The 25,745-nt window shown below is 46.1% G+C and overlaps 1 protein-coding gene across 8 annotated transcripts in view; it reads left to right on the top strand.

Moving 5' to 3' along the window:
• USP54 (ubiquitin specific peptidase 54) overlaps positions 1-25,745 on the top strand; it is a 208,976-nt gene that overhangs the window by 72,205 nt on the left and 111,026 nt on the right. Inside the window, exon 1 of one of the 8 annotated variants that reach the window (XM_090057220.1) lies at positions 1,927-1,942. The exons of the other annotated variants lie outside the window; for them this stretch is intronic. The gene's annotated coding sequence lies outside the window, so the exon portion shown is untranslated. Of the gene's footprint in view, positions 1-1,926; positions 1,943-25,745 lie in introns of those variants that run through there. 8 annotated transcript variants of the gene reach the window in all.

The following is a 25,745-nucleotide window of genomic DNA, read 5'->3' as shown; positions in this document are numbered from 1 at the left end:
TGAGATCTAGCTACGGCTGTTCTCCTCCCCCTCTCCCCTCAATTTCATGGCACTGAGCAGCCCTGATATGCTGATGCTCTGCCCCTGCCAGCTTCACTGATTCTCAGTCCCAAGCCACAGTCCCGGTGCCTCTCACTCCTGACCTGCAGCCCCTGTACCACCAGCCCTGCCAGAAGGGGCTCCCAGCTGCATGGCTACGGGACCTGAAAAATTCTGTGGCTGGAGCATAGCGTGGAGCCCATGTACACACCCCCCTTCCCAGAGCGGAGCTAAATGGATCCGGTGGGGGGTGAGGGCAGATACAGGCCTGCTATGGGTTTGGGGCTCCCTGCCCAGCAGGACCCAGCATAGAAGGGTGGAGTGGAGTGGGGAGGCCTAGTGCTGCTGCCGGGAGCCCTGTGCCAGCTGTGCCACCATGGCAAGGCACCCCCTTCCAGACCAGCAGCAGCATGGTTGGTGGTGCAGAGTTGTTTTCACCTTTAAAGGAAAAAAATACACATTTTTCTGCAGCAAATAGAAAACCCAGATCTGTGGTGATGACATATATAACATTGCTAAAGGTTAGAGGTGAAAGAACCTCCAATGTTATAATCCATGTTATTTGGTACAGGAAGATGTGGTCTGTATTGATGAGGGGGCACAGCTTGCATCTGGGTCTATTGCATGGCCTGGTGCCTTGGTGAGAATAGTGCAGTTGTTTAGATGTCCATGTCCATTGTCCAAGGGTATATTCTAAAAAGGTTTACAGGATAAGAACTATTGACAGTTTATCCCAGCATATCACAAAGTGCATCTGAATGGCAGTTCTGGGATGGCATCGTTAAATCAGTGGCAGAAAAATGGCAGCGCAGTCAGATCCTTGCTAACCCCTTATTAGAAGGTTGATGTGTGTACATACAAATTCCTGGATATTTCAGTTCTGGGGCAAACACAGATGCAACTTATCCAGGGACAAATGCAAAAGTAGAGTTTGGTAGACCCCTAGTAGTTAGGCAGAAGGCCAGTTATTTCATAGCAGCCGATAAAGTAAAATGTAGTCTACTAGAGCTCTTGTAAACTAAATGGGTTAGTTTGTCAGGTGCCACCCTGCCATGCCTTAATTTTAGTTTGGAAGAAAGCCTTAACTTCTCTGACCAGTGAATTGGGCTTCGAGTTGCACAAGAATTTGAGAAACTGCTTTGGAGTTATGAAAAAACAAATTTAAATATAGACTTATAATTCTGGAGCTCTAAATAGAGGGCTTGAAATGATGCATTTCTAAATTCCTTGTTAATTGGGCTATTAAATGAGTATATCTCTTGTCCTATGTGCCTACCAACCTCTCCTGTGAGAAAAAACCCTTCATATTTAATTAAGCAATTTACAGGAAGCAAGCCAACTCAGTTGTAGCAAGCCCCTGGCCTGGCAAAGAATGTTTTCTAATGAGAAATAATCTATTTGAACCAGTCTTAATAATTACTCTCTTTTTCTATGGTCTTTTTCTTCTTTTTTTCAGTTTGTGATTTCCGTCCCCATCCTCCTTCCTTCCCCCCTCCATTTCAGAGACTTGTTTCCTCAGTTAATTGTCTGCACAGTTCGGGGCTGGGTCAGTTTTGGCTTATCTCTGTTGTCAGAGCTGCATTCCTGGTAGGTGGCAAGGAGGGGATTGCTTTTTCAAATAAGGTTTTCCTGTACCAGGGGAGGCCCTTGTTTTTTGTTTAAACAGCTTCCTATTGTTTGGAACAGCAGGTTGTCCCCTCCCTCCCATGCTATTCTAGTTCTTTCCTCTTCTCTTTGAGAAACAGATACAGGGAAAAATTATTTAAAGTTGAGATAACTCTATACGGTGATTGTGCTGGGTGGGTTCTTATAATCTTATACCTGATAATCATATACCTGACCAGCAACAACTGCAATAACAGCAATAAGGGATTTGCACAATAGATTCTCCTGGCTTCAGAAGGTATGTCTTATGAAATAAGTTGTTCCTTTCTTTTAGTGGCAAGGGTTTTGTGACATTTTCTGCTGCTTTTATCTCAAATTCAGGTTCTCATAAGAATTCTCTTCTGCACTGTACTACTAAGTAGAGAATATCACCTTTCCCTTTTCTGAATTGCCTTTGTTTGTAAGGTGCAAAGACATTTTGAGATTTTTTGGTTGTGTTCTTGATCTCCTTTTTACTGTTCCCACTTCAGTTGTTAACCATATTTAACTGTGCAGCCTTTCATTTGCATGCATTTGTTTCTTAATATTTTCTGTCTAAGCACAACTTTACTTCTACGGTACTGTCCCAAGGTTCTGACTACCAATGCAATTCATAATAAACTCTCAAGTGAAACCAAGTCTGCAGGTTTAAAAAGCAGAAATATCTGTTCAGAATCCATTGTTCTTGTCCTGTTACTTATTGTCAAAACTCAGTAGAGTTACCATATTTCCAATATCAAAAAAGACACCTGTGAGGGGGAGAAGAGGGGAAGGGGCATATATATGATTGTGGGGTGGGGGGCAGTGATATGCTTGTGCCCTGCCTCTGCCCCTCACTCCTCCTCACTCCTAAGCCCCTGCCCTCCCAGCCCTCCTTCACTTCCAAACTACAGCCCCTGCCTCCCTAGCCCTGCTGGTGCCCCCCACCCCTGCCGGTGCCTCTCCTGACCCACAGCACCCTGCCCCCCTAGCCCTGCTGCCCAAGCAGCTCCCACATTGCACATGTGTACACACACACAGTCTCTCTTTACCTGGGAGTGGCTTGCTGGGGCCCCCATGGGGAGGACATGACCCCCCAACAACCAATCACCTTGCCTGCTGCTCCCAGCCCCAGGCAGCCAGTCTGGGAAAGGAGAGGAAGAGCAAAAACCCAGACATTTGCTCTCATTTTAAAAACCTGCCTGGGCTTGAGGACAGGGGGCCAAATAAGAGTACATGTCCAGGAAAACCCGGACGTATGGTAACCCTAGCAAAACTTGCATGCATTTGGGCACCAGTTATAGCACATGGAAATTGTATAGTGTATATATATATACCTAAACAGATGGTTTTTGGTGGATGTCTTTATAGTTTAAATGAAATTTTATTCTGTGCCACCTGCTGCTTATATACTCAGTCTTTTGAAGAAAAATGTGGTTTAGTGAAATTCAAATTATTTTTTTTTTAAGTGTTCCTTTTTAAAAGTATGGGTTTGCCTTGGGACTTCTGGTCTTGATTCTAAAATAGCAACAGTGGATAAGTACAGACAGTCAAAAAGCTTGAGGCTGAATTGAATCAATCTTCGCCAGGTTAGTTTAAGCTGTGTAGATTGAACTGATAAGCAAATGAACAGACATTCACTTCTGATTCCAGAAATGCAGCCACATAGCTGCAGTGGCCCAGGCTAGAAGACTCAGGACACTAGAGCATGCCTCCCTGCTTGGTTGGATCAGACAGCTTGGGCCAAGGCCAGCCCACCCATTATGGGGGGGAGTAGTTCCAGGGGAGGTACAAAGCATCCTGGGATGCTGGGGGACTGTGAATTTACTTGATCTGGAGGGGGTCTGTGACACAAATTCAATAAACCTATTTAGCCTAAATCCAGTTATGTCTGATACTACATCCATCCAGGTTCATCTTAAACCAGTTTCAGCCATTTTAAAAGTGGTTTATGAGCACTGAACTTCTGTTGTTTTACAGATTTGACCCAGTTTCCAATTACTTAGACTGGTTTATGTGTAATTTCTGTCCCTAGCCTATGTGACTTATGGATCCCCGTGCCCCACCTTGTTTCAGTTTACACAAAATGCAGGTACTTCTCTTCCATGGAGACTTTGCTTCTAAATGGCCTGTCAGGAAGTTTAAGTCTAGTCCTCTTGACTCACCTCCCATATAAATAAATATTCAGGTAATAAAATGCTGACTTCATTTCCTGCGCTTCATAAGCGGAAACTACGAGGAGGAAAAGGAGTTTAAAAAACTCTAAATAGGAAATAGCTCTTCCTGTAAGGCATTAGCCTGAAAGGTGGTTGAGAAGTTACTCTTTAGTTCCTGGGCCAAACAATGGGTATATTTTTGATGGGAGAGAAAGGAGTTAGCAAAGCCATGAGGATAAGTTCATTAGTATATGTGGCCATGTTGGAGTGTTGTAGCCATAATGATCCAGGAAAAGCATTTTCTGTTTCTCCCTTGGACCTGAAGATGAATGCATTGCATTCAAAAGCCTGTCTAAGTGTATCCCAGCCATGCAGTTGATCCAATCAAAGATATCACCCATAAGAACCCTTGCCTCTACACTAAGGGTGCTCAGTCCCTAACCCAGAGCTAGCCTGCAGAGCCATGTCTCCCTAGTTAGTTCTCCGTAAGAACTACTTCACAGTTAGGGCGGTTAGGATCTGGAACCAAATTCCAAGGGAAGTGGTGCTGGCTCCTACCCTGGGGGTCTTTAAGAGGAGGCTTGATGCCTACCTAGCTGAGATGATTTGAGCCCAGTTTTTTCTCCTGCCCAGGCAGGGGTTTGGACTTGAAAATCTATAAGGTCCCTTCCGACCCTACTTCTATGATTCTATGTCATCCATCCTCTGGGGCTTCCCCAGCTTTGGAAATTTGGGGTGCTGACAGACTTGGAGAAAAAAACAACCCAGCACTTTACTGGAAGGGGAATTGTCTTAGTTTAACGTGGCACCTGGTATCTGTATAGTTCGCATGCTTCAGCAGGGCTTTTTGGAGCTTTTATCTAATAGCTGATTCAAAGTGCCCAAAAAACCCTGCTGAAGTGTGTGAGGTATACAGGTGCTGGGTGAGCTGGGTCAAACTAGCATGATTCCTCTCCCAGGCATGCACTGTGCTTGGGGTGGGGTGCACTGAAGTGAAAGTACAGCACTGTTTGGGGAGAGGGGGGTCCATGTCTGTAAGCACCCTTGGCGACATGGGAGAGGTAGCAGCACTCCCCTGCTACCAAATTTCCAGAACTATGGGGAGCCTCTGACCATGCACACTGGAATGGGTGCCTGATCATGGGATGCAGAGTTGGGCAGGGGTGGCACCAAGCCCCCAGGAACCAGTTGCAGCAGGTATGTGGGAGGGAGTAGTGCCAAGCTTCTGTACCCAATCCCAGTGTGGTGCCAGACCTTAGGGCCCAATCCTGGTGTGCAGGGCTCCATCCAGACCACAGACTTTCCCTGTGCCATTCACCTGGCATGCAGAACCAAAGTGAGCACCACTGATTCTAGCCTATATAACCTCTTTCTAAATTGGCTATGTAATAAAATGTCTCACATTTTCTGTTGAAGGAAAAAAGCTGAGCAGGGTAGCACCTTAGACTAATTCATTCAGAGAGTTGTGAGCTTTTGTATGACCTGTTCATAGCATCTTACTAAGTAGGATGTAGTCTGCAAAAGTTCATGCTGCTGAACAAGTTAGTATAAGTTTCTGCCCTGCCCTGCCTTCTGACTAACATAACTAATCACTTCTCTTTGAAGAAAAGGTATTAAGTTGGAAGTACAAAGATGCAGATTGCTATTTAAAGCTGTTTATTTGTACCACCATGGCATCTCATGGCCCTAGTCAGAGACTGAGATTCACTTTATTTGGTGATGTAAAACCAGAGGCCCAGAACAGTATCCCTTCCTGGACAGTTCCCAATCGAAGACGAGAGCTCTGGGAGCTCCGATCAATGTTTCTCTGCCATGAGATCCTTTTAAGCATGTTGTACAATGTTAGCACTAGGGGTGCACTGATAAAGATTTTTTTTGGCTGATACCAGTGGCCAGTTATTAACCAGGCATATTGGCTTGTACCAATCTAATAGCCGATATGCAGCCTGGCAGTTTAGAGAGTAGCTCCCTGCTGATAAGTCTGTGGATGCAAAGGAGCATAGTGGGGTGCAGATCGAGGCCCCCACAATGAGGGAGGGAGGGGCAGGGGCAGAGGCCTAGCCAGAGCAGTGAATGCAACCCCAGGAATGGGACAGAGCAATGGGTGTCTCATCTGAGGGGTGTGGGAGAGGGAGCAGCTCCCTGTTGCTGCGTGCACCCCCAGGGGAGGTGTGGGGAGCATGTGCCCCCCCCTGGATTTGTGCATGGGGCAAGGCTAGGATGCCCACTGGGGGCTGTGCCAGCCTCTTTCTGGGCAGCGGGGCTGAGCAGGGCAGTGGCACTGGGATGGCTGGCTATGGGGGAGAGCTATAGCCACCCAAGAATTTCCCCTAACCACCCCTCCCAGCTTTTAGCTACAGGGGGCACCATGCACAGCTAGGAGCCCCATAAGTAGATTGTAGCTGCCAGTCATAGGAAGCTCACAGTGCCCTCTGTAGCTGGGAGCTCTGATCAACTGACAGGGCTCCTAGCCATGGGAGTGAAGACTGCTCATGTAAAGGGAGCCCAGGGTTATGATCCCTGCACCAGCAATATGGTGTGATGGAACCTGATGCTCAATTATGCAGTAATGCTTCCTCCTATTCATGTATGGCATGGCCTGAAGCCCTGTCCCTATTGTTGGGATTGTGCATCAGATCCCATCACACTTTCTTTTTAACGTCTCACAGTGGTCTCCAAATTATTTCCAACAGAAAAATTGCTCTGATTTTTTCACTTGTTTTCTGATTTTGGAAAAATGTGTCATTATTCTGAGGACTGTCTTAAGTCTACTGGGGGCTTCTTTGAATCTCCTGAGCAGTGCCTTGAGTCTAATGAGACTGAAAACCACTGGGATAGATGATACAGTAGAGACACACACAAGGATATGTGGGTATCTCATCCAAAGGGTGCAGGGAGGGGGAGCAGCTCCCTGCTCCTGCGTGCAACAACACCTGCACCCCAAAGACCCCCAGCAACTGCAGAGGACCCCTGCCTGACCTCCAGCAGAACCGGAGGTAAGCGGGACCCATGGTGGGAGGCACTAGCCAGCTGCAGAGAGGTAACTGAGAGGAGCTGAGGAGGGTCTCACCCTGCCCCAGTTCCTACTTGGTCCCGCCTCCCCAGGGAGCCATGCAAGTGGACCCATGCAAACAGGATGCGCAAACAGGCACGCTTGTCTGCCCGGCGCGGGAGTTAGTGTGGGAGGGCAAGCAGGAGGGCCCAAGGCTCTGGGCACTGAGCCCTAGCCAAGGGTCTGCACACTAGTAGCCAGACTACTACAAGGACCATGGTGGGTAGGACTCGTCACACCCCGAGGCTCTCCCCTGCACCTGGACTCCCCTGCTCTGATACCACTGGGATCTGTACCCAAACGGAGCCCGTGTTTTCCCTGCCCCCACCCAGGCGGGACCCTCGGCCCCAGCCCTACACTCAGACAGAGCCCCTGGCTCCATGTGGAGGGTGCCTAGCAAGACTGCAAGCAGCTGGGTTTGGGGGCACTGATACCTCCCCTTGTGGGGTGTGGTCAGTGGTGGAGGCCCTGGAGTAGGGAGCTCCAGGCAACAGTCCAGCAGCTGCACTCCATTAGGAATGTGGAGCAGGAGCTGGAGTCTTACTTTCAGGCTCTCCACCTGATGGCTTATGATAGAGTGGCAGAACCAAGGAACTGCCATGTAGTCCAGCCTGAGGTTGCCTGGACACAGCACCAGGGTTACTGCTCCCCTGGAGCTGCACAACCACTTTGCACCTCTTACATCAACAGAGACAGCAATAACACCAGCTCCAGCATGTGAGGATGCAGGGCTACCAACACCTGCACCTAGAAGAAAGCGCAGAGTTATTGCAGTGGGTGACTCCCTCCTTGGGAAGACTAAGGGAACAATCCATTGCCCTGACTCCCTGGCCCGTGAGATCTGCTGCCTGCTTGGAGTTCGTGTCTGGGATGTGACGGAGAGTATCCCCAAACTCATCCAGCCCTCCAAACACCATCCCATGCTACTCATCCATGTGGGCACCAGTGATACTGTACAGAAGTCCGGGCCAGGTCATGCATGGGAGCTTGGCTCAAGGGTCTGGGAGCACAGACAGTTTTCTCTTCAATCCTCCCTGTCGCAGGACATGGGCTCTGGAGGGATAGGTGCATCAGCAAGGTGAATAGAATACTCTGGCAATGGTGCCATCGCAAGGGGTTTGGCTTCCTCAACCATGGTCCACACTTCAGAGAGAGTGGACTCTTGGGAAAGGATGGCCTCCACCTCACCTGGAAAGGGAAGAAGTTCTTCTCAGCCAGAATGGCTGACCTTCTTGACAGGGCTTTAAACTGAAACCGCTGGGGGATAAGCGGTCTACTAACAGTTCTAGCCCAGGTCATGTCAGCTGTATTACCAATAACTTGGGCAGCCCAAGAGAGACAGCGCAAGGAAAGGTCCCACTAAACCCCTCAGGGAAGCATTGGGCTTCTTATGGCAGACTTAACTGCCTGTACACAAATGCTAGGAGCTTGGGAAATAAGCATGAGGAACTGGCCCTTTTCCTAGTGAAAATGATTATGACCTGGTAAGAATTACAGAGACCTGGTGGGACTCCATATACGATTGGTCAGTGGCAGTAGAGGGCTACAACTTGTATAGGAGAGACCATGCTGGGAAGAGTGGTGGGAGTGTTGCTCTCTATGTTAAGGATCAGTTCACTTCCCTGCAGATTTAGTTTTCTAACCAGGAAGGGCATCTTGAGACTCTCTGGGTCAAGATATGAAGAGAACATGGGGAGAGTGTCTTACTTGTAGGACTCTACTATAGACCTCCCCACGAAGAGGAAGACCTAGATTGGAAATTCAGTAGGGATCTGGTCGAAGCTGCTCACTCCCAATCCATGATCATCATGGGGAAGTTCAGCTTCCCTGACATCTCTTGGGATGAGTGCATGGCCAAATCTGACACGTCGCATAGGTTCCTCACAGGTATCGATGACATCTACCTAACCCAGGAGGTCTATGGGCCAACTAGCAGAGAGGCATTGCTTGATCTGGTTCTGGCTAATGGGGAGGACCTAGCAAGTGATCTGCGGATTGAGGGGAAGCTTGATGACAGTGACCAGGAAATGGTCACCTTCTTGGTTCACCAAAGAGCAAGCAAACCCCTCAGTAAAGCACAAGTCCTTAGCTTTGGGAAGGCTGACTTTTGCAAAGAGAGAATTGGTCAGTCAGGCACTTAGAGGCCATACTTCCCCCCCTCCCCTCCCCCCAAAAAGGGAGTACACAAAGAATCATCATTTTTAAAAAAACATAATCCTTGAAGCACAAAGCAAAGCCATACCATCTCACAAAAATACAGTCAATGGGCAAAGGAGCCCCCATGGCTGAATAAGGAACTCTTGAACCTTATTAAGCTCAAAAGAGTAGCCTACACCAGCTGGAAAACAGGAAGCATTACCAAAGAGGATTACTCTGCACTCGCCCGTGCCTGTAGAGAGTGGTCAAGAAAAGCCAAGGCACAAACTGAACTTAGGCTAGCTACGGGAATCAAGGACAACAAAAAGTCCTTCTTCAGATATGTGGGAAGTCAGAAAAAGAACAAGGATAGCATTGGGCCCCTGAGAGATCCAATGAAGCAACTGACTTCCGATGCCCAAGAAAGGGCCAGTCTACTAAATGACTTTTTAGCATCAGTTTTTGACCTTGCCAGGAGGATCACACTGCCAGGAATGGCACAAACCAATTTGGGATCAGGTAACAGGCCTGAAATCAATGTGGATCAGGTGAGGCAACACCTTGAGAAATTGGATATTCGCAAGTCCCTGGGCCCAGGTGGAATGCACCCGAGAGTCTTGAAGGAACTGGCAGACATCATTGCATCCTCCTTGGCAGAGATATTTGAAAAATCGTGGCACTCAGGCAAGGTCCTGGTTGACTGGAAAAGAGCCAATGTGGTCCCTATCTACAAGAAAGGGGGGAGGGATGACCCAGGGAACTATAGACCAATCAGTCTTATGCCTGTTCCTTGAAAAATCCTGGAGAAAATTGTCAAGGGATCCATCAACACCAGACTAATGGAAGGGAAGCTTCTGAATGCCAGCCAACATGGCTTTGTGACTGGCAGGTCATGCCTACCCAACCTCATCTCCTTCTGTGACTAGGTAACATGTGCCCTGGACAGGGGAGATGATGTGGATGTCATATCTCTAGACCAGTGGTCTCCAAAGTGGGGTGCACAAGATGATCCATTGGGGTACAGGTAGAAAATAGTAGAACTTCTATTTATATTTATATAAATACACATATATTGGGGGTGCATGCTCAAAATTTTTTTACTGATAGGGGTGCATGATCAAAAAAGTGTGGAGACCACTGCTGTAGACTTTAAGAAGGCCTTTGACCTAGTTCCCCATGATGTCTTCATGGCTAAACTGGGGAACTGTGGCCTTGATCATCATATGGTCCTATGGCTAGGCAAATGGCTATGGGGTCAGACCCAAAGAGTACTAGTTGACGGGAGCAAATGAGTGTGGCACAGGGTGACCAGCGAAGTCCCTCAGGGCTTGGTACTTGGGCCGGTACTCTTTAACTTCTTCATCAATGATCTGGATTCGGGACTCAGATGTGAACTAGCCAAGTTTGTAGATGATACCAAATTATGGGGGAGGGTGATCACATCGTAGGACAGGCTGTGGGGTATGGGTTACCTTGGACATACTTTAAAGGTGGGCTGACCAAAACCTGATGGCCTTCAATGCAGAGAAGTGTATGCTACTGCACCTTGGTAGGAAGAACCCCCAGCCTACTTACAGGCTCAGCAGTGCTATGCTCGCTAGCACCACGACTGAAAGGGACTTGGGGGCCTTGATTGACCACAAGATGAATATGAGCAACCAGTGTGATGCTGTGGCTGGCAAAGCTAACCAAACTCTGGTGTGCATCCACTGATGCTTCTCAAGCAAAACCAAGCATGTCATTTTTCTGCTTTACTTGGCTTTGGTGAGACTGTAGCTGGAGTACTGTGTCCAGTATTGGGCCCCCATTTCAGGAAGAATGTGGAGAAGCTTGAGGGAATCTAGAGGACAGCCACTCTAAGGCCGGAGGGAAAACCATATGAGGAGAGGCTGAGGAACTTGGGACTCTTCAATCTAGAGAAGAGAAGGCTCTGGGGGACTTGATGGCAGCCTACTATTACATAAAAGTGGTACATCAGGACCTGGGAAAGCACTTGTTCACCAGAGCTCCCCAAGGGGTAACAAGGTCTAATGGCCATAAACTCCAGGAAGGCCAATTTAGACTGGATATAAGAAAAGTTCTTTACAGTGCGTGTGTCCAGGGTCTAGAACAAACTCCCCCCAGAGGTGGTGCAAGCACCCACTCTGGACTCCTTCAAAAAACAGGTGGATGTATTTCTTGCTGGGGTCACTTGATCCCAGCTGACTTCCCACCTATGGCAGGGAGGCTGGACCTGATGCTCTCTTGAGGTTCCTTCCAGCCCCTAATATCTATGAAATCTATGAAATATGGGTAAATATTGGTCAACATGATAAACAATAGACTTGGCATACTGGTAGCCTTACTGTTATCAAGTTGTTGTGGGCATCATGGAGGGATTTGAATAATTTTGGGATTTGATAATGAAGTGTTTTGTGGATGTTTATGGGGAGCTCCTGCAGAGGATTTCCATTCCAGCCTATCCAAATTTCCTTCACTAGTTTTTTTGTTTTGTTTCCCCTCTCTTCTTTAAACATGATCCCCTCACCTCTCTGTCACTCTGGTTGCTAAGCAGCTCACTGAAGTAAGTGAGAGGCCCCTTTGCCTATGTGACTGATCTCACACACCTGGGTGGAGGCTTAAACTCCCTATAGTTTTAACAAGAACCTCATGACTGGGGGTGGAGCCAGGAGCCACTGTCCTTCTGCCTGGTAATGGGTGATGCATTTCAAATTGGTTGGCTGGCAGCCAAAATCTGCTGGCCCTAATTGGATAAACCAAGACTGCCCAGGAGGAAGGGACGGCAGCCATGATGAAGACACTGGGAGCAGCTGAACACCTGCAGCTCTTTCTCTCTCGAAACACATGGACACACTATGAATTGCCTGCCTCCAGAGGAAAGCTCTGTCAGCCTCTGGATCGGGGTGGGCAAAATGTGGTCTGCGGGTTGGATGTGGCCCGCCAGATCATTCTACCTGGCCTGCAGAGCCCCTAAAAAGTTTAGAAAATTAATATTTATCTGCCCCTGGCTGCCTGTCATGCAGCCTTCGATGGCTTGCCAAAACTCAGTAAGCGACCCTCCGTCCAAAATAATTGCCTGCCCCGGCTCTGGATGATATTTGTGAGTAAGCTGCTTGAGATCTAATTAGATCTATAACTTGCAGTAACACAGATGTGTGATCAAAAGCTACCATGCCACTGTTTGCTCTAAATATTCTTTGATATTGCTCTATTCTGTATCGTACCCCAAGCCTTCCTTCTGTACCAATAAGATCTCCCAGCATAGTGTGGGAGACATATTGGGAGAGGGACTGGGTTATGCCTTGGTGCTCCCTTGGTCTGGCTGACTGAGGGAGGCTACTATTCGGGTTTCTGGCTAAGGGAAATACCCCAAGTTCTTGCAGTGCGTCAAGCACCCTTCAGGTCTATAAAGCCTGTGCACCTCAAGAGGCACAGAGTCACTAACAGACCGAGACTCTTGAGTGTGGCAGTATTATCCCCAGGCTTGTGGGTGTGCTTTGGAAAGGGGGTCGGCTGGATGTGAGATGCCCCAGGGAGGCACTTGGAGCCTGGAAGGTGTACAGGCACAATGAGCTGGGTGGCTCAGTGCCTCCCAAGTTTGGATAGGGGAGAGCATGAAGACGCTCAATGGGAAACTTAATGAGTAACAGTTTTATATAGAGCAGTGATTCCCAAACTGTGCTACACTTACCCTGGGGGTACACAAGACATTCCTTAGGGGTACATGAAATTGCATAATGGAGGATTTAATTTTCATTATAATAATCAGCATTTAAGTGCAAAATATAAAATATATGCTGGTAGGGGTATGCAAGCAGCTGTTAAATCTGGAAGGGGGTACACAAATAAGAAAAAGTTTGGGAACCTCTGATATAGACTAACAGGAGGCTGGCATCCTGACTGTTAGACATAGGAGCTAACATCTTGCTCTGCTGAATAAGAGATGATAGCTAGTAGTTTAGGTAGTTCTGACGGATGGTAAAAGAAAGATAGGCCACTTTTGTTTGATATAACAGAGAAGGGGGAGCTTAAGAAGGGATAGAAAAAGCGGTGATATAGTCCAAGTAACAGGGTAGGAAAATGGTCCTTGCAATAGTGTTCTGAATGGATGCAAGTCAGGCAAGATTGTATTTGTCAAGGCCAGAGAAAACAATGTTGCAGTAATAGATACAAGATTCAAGAAAAGAATTTGGATTAGTGCGTGTAACCATATGGATGGATGGGAAAGACTGTGTCTTAGAGCAGTGCTTCTCAAACTATCCGATGTGGCGTACCGGCAGTTTTTTTTCCAGTGGGCCAGGGACCGGTGCCTGGTTCAGCCAGTGGCAGCAACGGCGTGTAATAGCGCTACACAAATGCATAACTAGCTGTTTCTTTCTCTTTCCTCACCTTGTATGATGTGCCGTCACCTGCAGTGTTGAAACGTATAAACTGTGGCGCTATGATATATCGGTGTTATGCTTTTGAAAATATATTTCTTTCTTTCCTGGCAACTCGCTGCGGACTGGTGACCAGTGGCTTGCGGGCCGGCACTGGTCCGCGGACCACCGCTTTGAGAAGCACTGTCTTAGAGTTCATAGGAAGAAAAAATGGGCAACTTTTAGACAGCCTGGATTTGAGGACATATATGAAGTTCCAAGTTGAAGATGGCAAATAGTGATAGGCAGTGATGGTGATGTCCAGTGTGATAGAGCAGGGGTGTCTAACTCCAACATCCACCACCCTCTCCCCCAACTGGGTCTGGACTGTGGGATTCTTTGTGGGCAGGATGGGGATGCAGCAGAGTAAATTGTGGGGCAGGCAGCAGCAGTGGGGTTGATATAGCTATCACTTGTGCCTCACCACTACCGACAGACATGCTCAACAGCTTTTTGCTTGGATTTTGGGGGCAAAAAGTTGCCCCCAAGTTCTCTGTCCCACAGTGTGTAAGTCTGACACCCAGGTAAGGAAAGGAAGCAAGGAGTGTGTAGGGTGTAGTGAGGAGATTGTTAGGGAACGGAGATTATGCAGTTATATTAATCATTTGATCCTGAGCTGATAGCTGGACATTCATGCGATGATATCACAGACAGAGTTCAGATCTGAGTTTTGATAGGAGACAGACCTTTAATACAGGCATAGATCTGTGAGTCATCAGCTTATATCAGGTGGTGGTATGTGGAGATGAGATTACTAGCAAGGAAGTATGGAGACAGAAGATTTGGGGATCAAGAAAAGGCCACTACTTTTCATAGAATCATAGAAGTAGGGTTGGAAGGGATCTTCAAGTCTGACCCCCTGCCTGGGCAGGAGAAAAACTGGGCTCAAATGACCCCTAGGGTAGGAGCCAGCACCACTCCCTTGGAGTTTTGAAACAATGCAGCACAGTTTGGGGAAAAGGTGAGCAGCCCTCAATGGTGAAAGAACAATTGAGGGACTATTTAGAAAAGCTGGATGTAGACAAGTCCGTGGGGCCAGATGCAATGCACCTGAGAGTGCTGAGAGAGCAGGCTGTTGTGATTGCAGAGCCGATGACCATTATCTCTGAAAACTCGTGGCAACTGGGGGCGGTCTTGGACGATTGGAAAAGGCCAAATATAGTGCCCATCTTGAAGAAAGGGAAGAAGAAGGATCCAGGGAACCAGTCAGCCTCTCCTCTGTCCCCAGAAAAATCATGGAACTGGTCCTCAAAGAATCAATTTCTAAGCACTTAGAGGAAAAGAAGGTGATTAGCAACAGTCAGGATGGATTCACCAAGGGCAAGTCATGCCTGACCAACCTGATTGCCTTCTACAATGAAATAACTGGCCCTGTGGATGTGGGAAAAGCTGTGGATGTAATATATCTTGACTTCAGTAAGGCTTTTGATACAGTCTCCCACAGCATTCTTGCAAGCAAGCTGAGGAAGTATGGATTGGATGAATGGATTATAAGGTAGATAGAAAGCTGGCTGGATTGTTGAGCTCAACAAGTAGTAATTAATTACTTAATATCTAGCTGGCAGCCAGTATCAAGTGGAGTGCCCCAGATGTTGTTCCTGGGGCCTGTTTTGTTCAATGTCTTGATTAACTATCTGAAAGATGAGATGGATTGCATCCTCACCAAGTTCACAGATGACGCCAAGCTAGGGGGCATGGTAGATACACTGGACAGAAAAATCCCATGCACCTCTACAGCCTGAGGACTGACTGGCTCACCAACAGCTCTGCTGAAAAGAACCTGGGGGTTACAGTGGGCAAAGCTGGATTTGAGTCAGCAGTGTCCCCTTATTGCCAAGAAGGCCAACAGCATACTCAGCTGCATTAGTAGAAACATTGCTAGCAAATCATGGGAAGCAGTTATTACACTCTGTTCTGCACTGGTGAGGTCACATTTGGAGTACTGTATCCAGTTTTGGGCCCCCCATTATAGAAAGGATGTGGACAAGTTGGAGAGAGTACAGTGGGAGAGCAACAAAAATGGTTTGGGGCTGAGGCACATGACTTATGAGGAGAGGCTGAGGGAACTGGCCTTTTTTTTAGTTTGGAGAAGAGAAGCCTGAGAGGGGATTTGATAGCAGCCTCTAACTACCTGAAGCCTTTAACTACCTGTTCTTAGTGGTGACAGATGACAGAACAAGGAGCAATGGTGGCAAGTTACAGCAAAGGAAATTTAGGTTGGATATTAGAAGAAACTTTCTCACTCAGAGGGTGGTGAAGTCTAAGTTTTTAAGGCCCAGCTTGACAAAAGCCCTGGTTGGCATGATCTAGTTGGGGATGGTCCTGCTTTGAGCAGGATGGTGGACTGGATGACCTTTTGGGGTCCCTTCTAACCCAAATTTTCTATGATTCTGTGAAAATCCACTACAGAAACAAGGAACTGAATAAATTCCTGCCTCTGGAAAGAGTGCAAATTGACAAACATGTAACTGATACAAATCCTATTACTGCTGTAAGGTGCTCAGATGCTGTAGTGACAAGTGCAGTATAAGAACCTATACAGAGCAGAATAAAATACAAAGGGAATGCAAGGCATGTAGAGGGGGAAGGTCACTTTATTTTGGCAGTCTCTTGAAATAAATCAGCTGAGAGAGAGAGAGAAGTGAGCCAGGAGGAGAAGAAAGCATTTTTCCAGCTTACCAAGACACATCCCCTAGAGATCCTGAGTTATATTTTGGTAAGCAAAGAAAGCTGGGCAGGCACTCCCAGGGCTTGAGGGGCCCAATCTCACATGGGAATTCCCAGGGTGCACAGGCCGAGGTCCCCTGAGCCCTGGGAAAACTTGTTGCCCATTGTCCCACAGCAGGACAACAAGCAATGTGTTTCACCAAATGAAGCAAATCAGTTGTGCCAGGTCACATCTGGGCACAGCTGATCTGCTTTATTTGATGATGTCTATGTCTAGTCTAAGAGAAAATGGCTTGCGGGGTGGTGTGAAGTAAAGTGATCCAGGTAAGATGTGAAGAGGTTGTGGGTGACAGATTTTGGAGATAGAATTGTCATTTGTGAGATGAAAGGGCACAGGGTTGAGGTTAGGAATTGTGGAACAAGAAGGGCAAGGATGAAGATAAGTACAGAGAATCTAGACAGAGGAAAAGCCTTTGTCGCCAGAAATAGGGATTAGGTGACAAAGAAGTGTGTCAGTATGAATTCCAGGCTGGTGGGAGGAGGGGAAAGATCATGGTGGAGATGAAAAGAGGAATAGGTAGACTTTATAGATAACAAAGGCAGAAGAAAGGAGGTGATTGAAAGTATGATACAGATGTGGTGAGAATTCTGGTGAATGGGTAGAGAGACAAGGTTAGAAAAAATATATCAGGTTTGTAAGTTCTTCTGAAGGTACACTTGCAGAGGCAGCCCGCATCAGGTAGCTTAACGTCCATTGCCTCAGAGAAGAGGAAGGTGACAACTGGCTGATCACTGAGTAGGGTCTGGGAAGAGGGGACAAGGTGGGGAGACAGACTATTGGGACAGGAACTGGTTCCCCAGTTTTTGCAAGCTTATCCTTACAACCTGGCAATTAAGGTAGGCTGCACAGAGCCACAAATATATTGTTTGCTTCAAAGTGGGGTAACGCATCTCCCAAGGAGCTGGGAAAATTTAAACTGTATTCTCTTCTTTATTTTTTTTTTTTTTTTGTACCAAGGCATTCCAAAGCACACCTTCCAGCCAGAGATTCCAAACAGATGCTTACAGAAAGCATGATGTGGGATGGAGATCCTAAATTCCACCCTCGTAATGATTTTGAAAGGAACTTTTTCTGTCAGGTGATTTTTCTGATCAGACAATCCCAACACTATTATAAGGACCTTTCAGCAGAATTATTTTGGGTTCACATGGAAACGACAGTGGGTATTGTTATACCACTTCACTTTTGGCTGATCAGGTACTCTAAAGGCATTTTCCAATGTGTGTTATTTTATTGTCAGGAAAAAATGTGTTAATATATATATCCATGCTAAGGTGACCTCTTTACTGGAGCAGCTTCATGCATGAGAGAGCCCACAAAAAGTTGTCACTCTGAACTCAGGTTTGTTCTCTCATATTTCATATTCTGTATTCTGAGCAACATGGATTTGTTCACCAGTAAGAGTCAGGTGATGTTAAACAGTCAGTACTAGTGCTGAGAGTTGTCATAGAAGTTAGCTTCCACAGAAAATTTATTTCTACCAAAGGACATGGTTCACATATATTCTTGAGTCACATTTATTATGGCTCTGATGTTTTAGATTGGAATGAAAATCTTTTCACCAATATAATGTTGTGTATGAGTTTCCACATATCTTCAGAAACTTCTACATTTTTTGAGCCTGCAGGATACCTCATCCCTGTCTTCTTTTGGCTACAGACCAAATGATACTTGAAAGATGACACTATGTTGCAGTCAGAGAGAGGTGGTAGGGAGAACCTGTCATCTTGAGAGCAGGGAACCATTTAATCCTTGGCAAATAAAGAAAAGACATTCAGTATAGTGAACGTCGGCTTAGGCTGACAGCAGTTAGACCCTAGAACCCATATTGGTTTTGTCTTGCAATGCTTCAGCAATGTGAGAGTGGTTTGTTTTTCTTTTGTTTTATAGTTAAGAAGGAGGTTAATTCCAGCAGGTTGCAGCTTTAGTAGACTCTAAGATGGATAGATGGAAGTTAGTTGGGTGACCCATGTTGCGCAGAGAGGTCTTGGTTCATGTATGTCTGACTAGCTGCCAGTTATACCTACAGAAAAGATCTGCTCCCATGGGCTTAGAACAGAGGTTGGAAATTAATTCAGCTGGAGGGCTACTTAATGAGTTTTGGGGACCTATTTAGGGCCCCATCCAGCTTTCTCTGTCATGCGCACACTCTGTCCCTCTGTGTCTGTCTCTCTTTCTGTCCAGCTGTGGGGGAGAGACAGAAAGAGATAGAGAGCTTGCACTCAGCTGTGGACCCAGACAGAAGTCCCCATCTGGATGCACAGCTAAGCGTTGGGGCTCCTGGTGAACTACAGCTTCAGCTGGGTTCAGGAAGGAGAGAGAGAGAGAGAAAGAGAAGAGACAGGCAGAGACATGCTGCCACCTTCCTGGCATGGCAACAACTCCTGTCTGGGTCCCCTGCTGACGCTGCTGGCAGGTTATGGGTTAGGGCTCTGGGTGGGAGCTTCCACTGGGGAGGGCAGCAAGTCAGCTATGGATGTTGACAGCAAGTTCTGTATCTGGGCTCCTGAACCTTCCTGTGGCTTACACATGGTGCTGATGCTGCCTGCCTGCTGTGGCGGAAGCCTCACCAGGTTCACAACTAAAGTCTGAAACTGCTGGGTGGAAGCAGTCCTGCCCACCTACCCAGCACCACATCGGCCAGATCCACTGAGCTGGCAACTGTCTACCTGCGAGCTGGACCAAATCTCTTGGTGGGCTGTATTTTGCCCACCCCTGACTTAGAACAAGTGAATTTGTGATAAGAGGAGGAAGAGGGAAGGGGGAAAGGGATATTCTTCTAGCCTTAAGAAATTACTTCACAAACAGGGCATCTTCATGGGCATGGTATGCTGTGTGCAATTAAATACATTTTTTTTGCAAAATCTTGTTGGTCTAATAAAAGATATAATCTCTAAATCTTGTTGGTCTAATAAAAGATATAATCTCTACTACAACTCCTGATTGATCCTAGCGTACCATTAAATATTTGATATTTGCTACATCATCCATTTTGGTTGAGGCTCTAAAAACCTTCATGATTTAGAAGGGGGAAATGTGTCAGTGTCAGCTGTGACTTGATAAAGATGTGTAAATTGGTACATTTCAGCAGCTTTCAAAAGCACAAGCCATTCTCTTCACTTTGAAACCTTACAGTTTAAACCACCCTTACAAGGATTCTAGATCTGAGGTAGCCTCATTGCGCTTGTCATAATGCTTCCCCCGCCTTACTTTTTTGTTGGGAGTTGTGTTTGGAAGTGTATGTTCAGTTTAGAAGTATTTACAATCCTTCCATCCTAATAAATTCATATAAAGGTACTGTTTGTCTAACCTGAGTTTCCTAGGCTAAATTTTGTGTCCTACCACTGACATCCTTGTGTGACCTTGAACATGTCACTTAAAGCTAGCTTGTGTTCTGCCTATTGAGCACCTAAGTGAGCTAGGCAGCTAAGTGTGATTCTGTTCCACCCTGTTGATATCTAGAAAATCCATTAATGTACCTACTTTTATAAGACATTTCCTATTACTTTACAATGAGACTGGGTCACAAAAAAGCAGTCAGGAGGAAGAGGACACACCCATTTTTTTAATTAACTTTTTATTTTCAGGCACTTGAGCAGGAATAGAATTGCATTTAAGCACCTAAGTCTGCTTATATGTGTCATAAGTGGAATAGAATCTGGCCCATTGTCTCCCTGTAGAGGAAGCATGCCCATTGGAAGTTCCACCAAATTCACTGTAATCTGCAGTTTCTTCTATACCATCAAAATCAACTTTACACTGGTATGATGGACATGAAACAGATTAGTATAAATTTATTGTAATTAATATTAATGTGGGAATTAAATTTAGGGCTAGATACTGCTCTATCTTTTGGGTGCCTACACATAATCTTATGCTATCCTGCTCAGATGGTTTCATTGAAGGTTACCTTATGCCTTCTTACATATCTAGGGCTTTGTTTTCACACTAAAATTTCCCACAAGTGCTGCTGATTTGAGGAGTTCTGGGCTGGGTTATATAATACAGTTGAGTAAAAACCAAGAAGTCACATCATCTTTGTCTCTGCCTGTGCTCCAGCCCTGCTATTTCTAGTAGAGCTGACACTGGTGATGGCAGTTGTGAAACATCTAAGACATCAGATGGGCATAGAGAGATGTAATGTTTACCCTTACATGGTCAGGATTCCACCAGTGTAAAAGAGTTGATTATGCAGTGAAATCTCCAAACCCCAGTACAGTCCGAGTCCAGTGTAAAATTCTGTCTGAACACACTGGACTATAATGGTAGCTTGTACATTACAGCAGTGTAGATGTCCAGGAACTTTGTCCATTTCAGGAGAGGAATTTTTCCACAATGGCTACCTATCCACAACTGCAGTTTGCATTTGGTTATAATGATTTACCTATATACAATTGTGCAGGATTAGAGGACAGCGTCATAAGGGTTGTTCTGCTCAGTATATAGTAGAGCTCAAACCCTGGGGAGCATTGGTATAACTCATTGAATTAAGAAATTTCCTAGTGCAGTTACCCTTACATTCATTATCAGAATGAAATCCTATGTCTGAGGTTTAGCTAAACTACATTTTTTCTTAGCTTGTCTTGTTATTTGCCTGGATAAGAGCCCTTAAAATCTCTTGTAGGTTCAGTGAATTGGAATGTTGTTTGGCCAGGCCAGGCTATACTAAAGTAGTCCTTACCCTTAAACCTTCCCAACAAAAAGTCCAATTATAATTCCATTTATTGTATTTTCTCTCCTCTCCCAGGTTGGCCAAATGTATTATAACATGGCTGGAATGTAACAATTTTAATTGATTTAACTTGCTTATTATAATGATTGTAGGTAGTTCCCTTTTTTCAGAATGTCTTCTCCTGCTACTCTTTTATTCTTTGCTATACCAGCAAGCCCCAAAGCTGTTGAGGTCCTTTCAAGATGCGTGCCTTGGGTTTAGCACTTGCTGGCTTCTGTGGGGATTTTCTGGTGCCATTCAGTGTTGTCACAGTGTCTTCAAGCAAAGAAAACACCTGTCAAAGCTGTTGACATCATTCTTTCTTTCCTGAACCCCATGCCCAAATAATGTCTTCAGCTCTAATTAAACTGCAGTTGTTTGGCCCATTACAGATGGAGCCCACTTGTAATTAACAAGAGTGTCTTTCATGCTTTTGGACCTCACAGGGCAGAGAAAACTGTGTTATATACAAGAATTGCACAGTATTGCAGGTGACGATAAAATAACCTTTCTGCATACAAAAAGACAATGTATTTCTTCATAAAACTGATTCTGGTATCAAGTTGTTGTACTCTCACTTTTGCTTTTTTTTGTGGAAATATATTAATAACATGCTTTTCACAGAAATCAGGATGACAAATGTCAGCTGACATTAATACGTTTCATAAGTTAAGGTGAATCAAAATTAGTGATTTTTTTCCTTTCCTGACTGGGTTTTTAAGATTTGTTGTTCATATAGAGGAAATTGCACAGTGGTGTTGCAGAAATCTGCTATGGTTCGTTTCTCGGGAGGCGAAAAAAAAACTCTCAGTCACAGACACACTCCATTAGCAATACAAAAGGTATATATTTGCAAATAGGGTCAGAGAGAGAGACAAAAGATCAAACACTCTGCCCGCGGGGAACACTTCTCAGCAGGCTTTTATCCCCTCTCTCCTGAGCACATGTACAGAAGCAGGAACTCTTACAACTCATTTCCGGTTCATACAAACATATATGTGAATACGTCACATCATACATCGCATGTGTATTATAATTAACTACTTAAGTATGCGGGGCGGATAGGCTTATATGCATTAGCTTATTACGCGTGCTTAGAAAGAACTTCAGGTGACACAAGGTTCAAGCTCAAGGCCAAAATCTCAATTATTTTTATCTAGCCTAAGAAATGTGGGAGCCATGAAAGAAAGTGTGATTTAGTGTAACAAAGAGATAGTAAATTTCCAGAACAAAGAGAGAGTGATAACTTAGTACAAAGAGCCCTTAGTAGCCTTTTTTTTTCCTTCAATCTCCAACCCCCCCCTCTTCCACCAGGGAGATGAGGAGAGCGAACAGCTGTGTTTTTCTAACAACACTATTAATAATGCATTTTTAATAATATTTCTAACAATATCCCCCCTCAAGATGCTTTCTGCTCTTTACTTCATTTGGGCATATCAAGATAATTACGAGGAATTTTTCTGAGGACCATGACTTTTGCTACAGTCTGTGCTTTTAGAGGGACTGCTGCGACCTGCATTCCTTCTACTGTGGTGGTTATCAATCTAGTAAGACAAGGAATAAGGCAAGGGATAAAAATCAAACCAGTCAGAGCACACAAAAGCACAAATCCTACTTTTTTCCACCAGGGTCCTCCAAATAATTGAAACCACCAGTCCTTATTCCATGTGGTTTCCCACGTTTGTATTGGTACATGGGCTATTTTCCTAATCTCTTTGGCAATCTCTAAGACCGCTTTTCCGTTGTCATCTATTTGGAGGCAACAATTAGAAAGGTTGAGCTTTCTGCAGACTCCGCCATCCTCTGCAAGTAAATAGTCTAAGGCCATCCGATTTTGGTATATGGCTGCTCTCATCTGAGAACTCCGTCGGGCCAATAACTCGAGAGCAGTGGCAGTCTGGTTAGTAATTATTTCCAAGACTGCCTGCAACCTGATGATTCTATTTAGCATATATATTGGTGTCCGGTACCCCCAACTCCCATCATTAGCCCATGTAGCTGGTCCATAATACTCAATAATCCTCTGAGGAGGCCACTCATCCTCCTTCCACTTTTGGGAGCCACCCTGTGTCAAACTTACATCAATACTTCTCTTGGCCCTTTTCCAATCATCATACAAAGAGACTCCCAGCTTATTTCCAACCTCAGACGGTAACAAAAAGAAAGCTGGTACAATTACTCCCATATAGCAAGTTCCTGTCCACCCTTGTGGTAGTATTGTATAGGCCCGTCGTCCACAAATCCAATAGTATCCTCTTAAGGCCCTATTTTCTCTATTGGTGGCATTTGGAGGGGCCCAACCATAGGGCATCTTGGGAAACCCCAAGCCTCCTTCTGGACCCAAAGGACCAGCAACTGCGTGGCCTCCTTTCATGGAACATTCCCATAGCCCATCCTGGTTCTTGTCTGTACAATCTGTCCGATCATCACTTCGATTTGTGGCACTCCAATACTTATTAAACCACACAATTGTTCCATCAGGATGCTGCCACACTAGCCGATTATACCCTGGGCTATTAGGATAATAAAGCCGTTCTAATTTTGTAAGGTTCATCCACCTTACTTTTAAAGTCCATATGCAACGGCTGTGTCCCAACCTTTTTCCTGTACCATTATTACTGATGCAATACTCTCCCAATAGCACTAGGGAAAGTTCCCAACTGTGGTTCTCATCCCATTTTTGACTAGTACTCTTAACATCTGCCTTACTACTTACTAGCCACTTCGGGGCCAAAGGAAAAGCCCTCCAAGGCCACTGGCCTCCGGCCTCCCGGAGCCCCCCACAGGCCCAGCAGTTGGTAAGATTAAAAGTATCTGCAATTCTTTCCATCATGTCAACATACAAATTTGTCCCTGGGGAAACAATTGGGGAAAGCGGGGGCATAGGCCAGCGGCTAAGGCTACGCAATCCTGCTTTTTCATTATGCAGATAACAACAAGGCACATTAAGATTCCCACCATATTTTCCCTTTTACTTTCTTGACTAATTTTCTGAGCTCTGATTAAGCCATCTCGGGCGCACTTGGAGAGCACCAGTAGGTTCACAGCTCCACTTGCTGGCTTCTTGTTCCGAAGACGACTCAGCTTCCGGAGTGAGTTCGTCTTGGGAGTTGTTGTCCTCTGACGCTTGTGGATGTCGTTTCACACGGGTATGGTGTATCCAACGGTCATGGCCAGCAATCTTTACAGCGGTGTGGGTTGTTAGAAGTACCTGGAAAGGGCCACTCCACCTCTCAGTCAAAGGTTCCTTTTTCCACCGCTGCACCAAGACCCAATCTCCCGGGGAGAAGTTATGTACCGGTACGTCTAAAGGCAGGCGCTGAAAGGAGGCTGCATACCTGTGAAGAGAAGACAAGACAGACTGCAAAGCAATAACGTACATATGAAGCTCACTATTACCTAATTCAAAAGTTACATTCTCTCGCATCCCAGGACGTAAGACTCGAGGGGGCTTGCCAAACATAATTTCATATGGGGTCAATTTGAGGCCCCATCGGGGAGTGTTTCGAATGCTAGTAAGAGCGAGCGGCAGTGCTTGAGGCCACTTAAGGCGTGTTTCAATACAGATTTTGGTAAGCAAAGTCTTTAAAGCCCTATTCATGCGTTCCACTTGTCCTGAACTCTGTGGTCTCCATGGTGTGTGTAGTTTCCAAGTAACCTTGAGAGTTTGCGCGACTTCTTGAACCACCTTTCCCACGAAGTGTTGTCCTTGATCCGACTCAATGGACTCGGGCAGGGAATACTGTGGAATGATCTCCTGCAACAAATACTTCACTACTGTAGCCGCAGTGGCAGTTCTGGTGGGCCAAGCCTCGACCCAACCAGAGAGCTGGTCTACCATGACAAGTAAAAACCCGTGATGTCTGGACCGTGGGAGCTCGGCAAAATCAATCTGCCATGCCTGTCCAGGGTACGCTGCCCAGGGTCTACCTCCCATTGGCACAGGGGGTTTCCTTCAAGGGTTTACTTTCTGGCATGTGATGCACTTGGTAGCAATGCGCTGAGCTTCTACATATAGCCCTGGAGCTACTGCTTGGCGGATCACTAGATCACCCATGGCCAAACCTCCCATATGGGTTCTTGCATGGAGCTGTTGCAGCACCTCCCGAAGTAATGGCCTGGGTATCATGACTTTCCCTCCTGGTACTATCCACCACCCCTGGGAGTTCTTTTCTGCACAAGCTTTCTGTGCAAATTTATCTTCTTCAGGGGAATACTGCGGGACTAAATCCTGGACGTCTGGCCATATGGCATGGGACATGGCCTGCCTGGATACCCCTTCCGCTTCTCCCCCAATAAATGCAGCTTCCTTTGCTGCTGCATCAGCCTTTGCATTTCCAAGCTTATGCTTTTCCTCAGCAGCCTTCCCATGGGCCCGCACATGAATGACTGCTACCTCTTTAGGCTGGTGGAGTGCCTCTAGTAGCTTGATAATCTGGGGGCCATTAGCAATCTTATTCCCAGAGGCCGTAATGAACCCCCTTTCTTTCCACAATAGTCCGTGCGCATGGACTGTAGAAAAAGCATAGCGAGAGTCAGTGTATATATTAACCCGCTGGTCTGTCCCCAGCTGTAATGCTCGGGTGAGCGCAGTGAGTTCCGCGGCCTGTGCCGACCATGAGCTCGGCAATGACTCCCTCCATACTACCTTATCCAAGGTTACCACTGCACATCCTGTTCGTCTTTTTCCATCGATGACAGAGCTGGAGCCGTCTACGAAGTATTCAACATCTGGGTCCTCAATTGGGTCCTCAGCAAGATCAGGTCGCACCTGCATAGTTTGATCCAGGACCTCAAGGCAGTCATGCGTCGGTTTCCCTGGCTCCGGCAGCAAGGTTGCAGGGTTTAAGGCTGTAGTATGTTTGAAAGTAAGTCCTGGATT

This window comes from Crocodylus siamensis, chromosome 7, assembly GCF_052110815.1.
Source record: "Crocodylus siamensis isolate JL-2025a chromosome 7, ASM5211081v1, whole genome shotgun sequence".
In the NCBI taxonomy this organism is placed as follows: Eukaryota; Metazoa; Chordata; order Crocodylia; family Crocodylidae; genus Crocodylus; species Crocodylus siamensis.
This window is presented reverse-complemented; position numbering and strand designations above follow the sequence as displayed.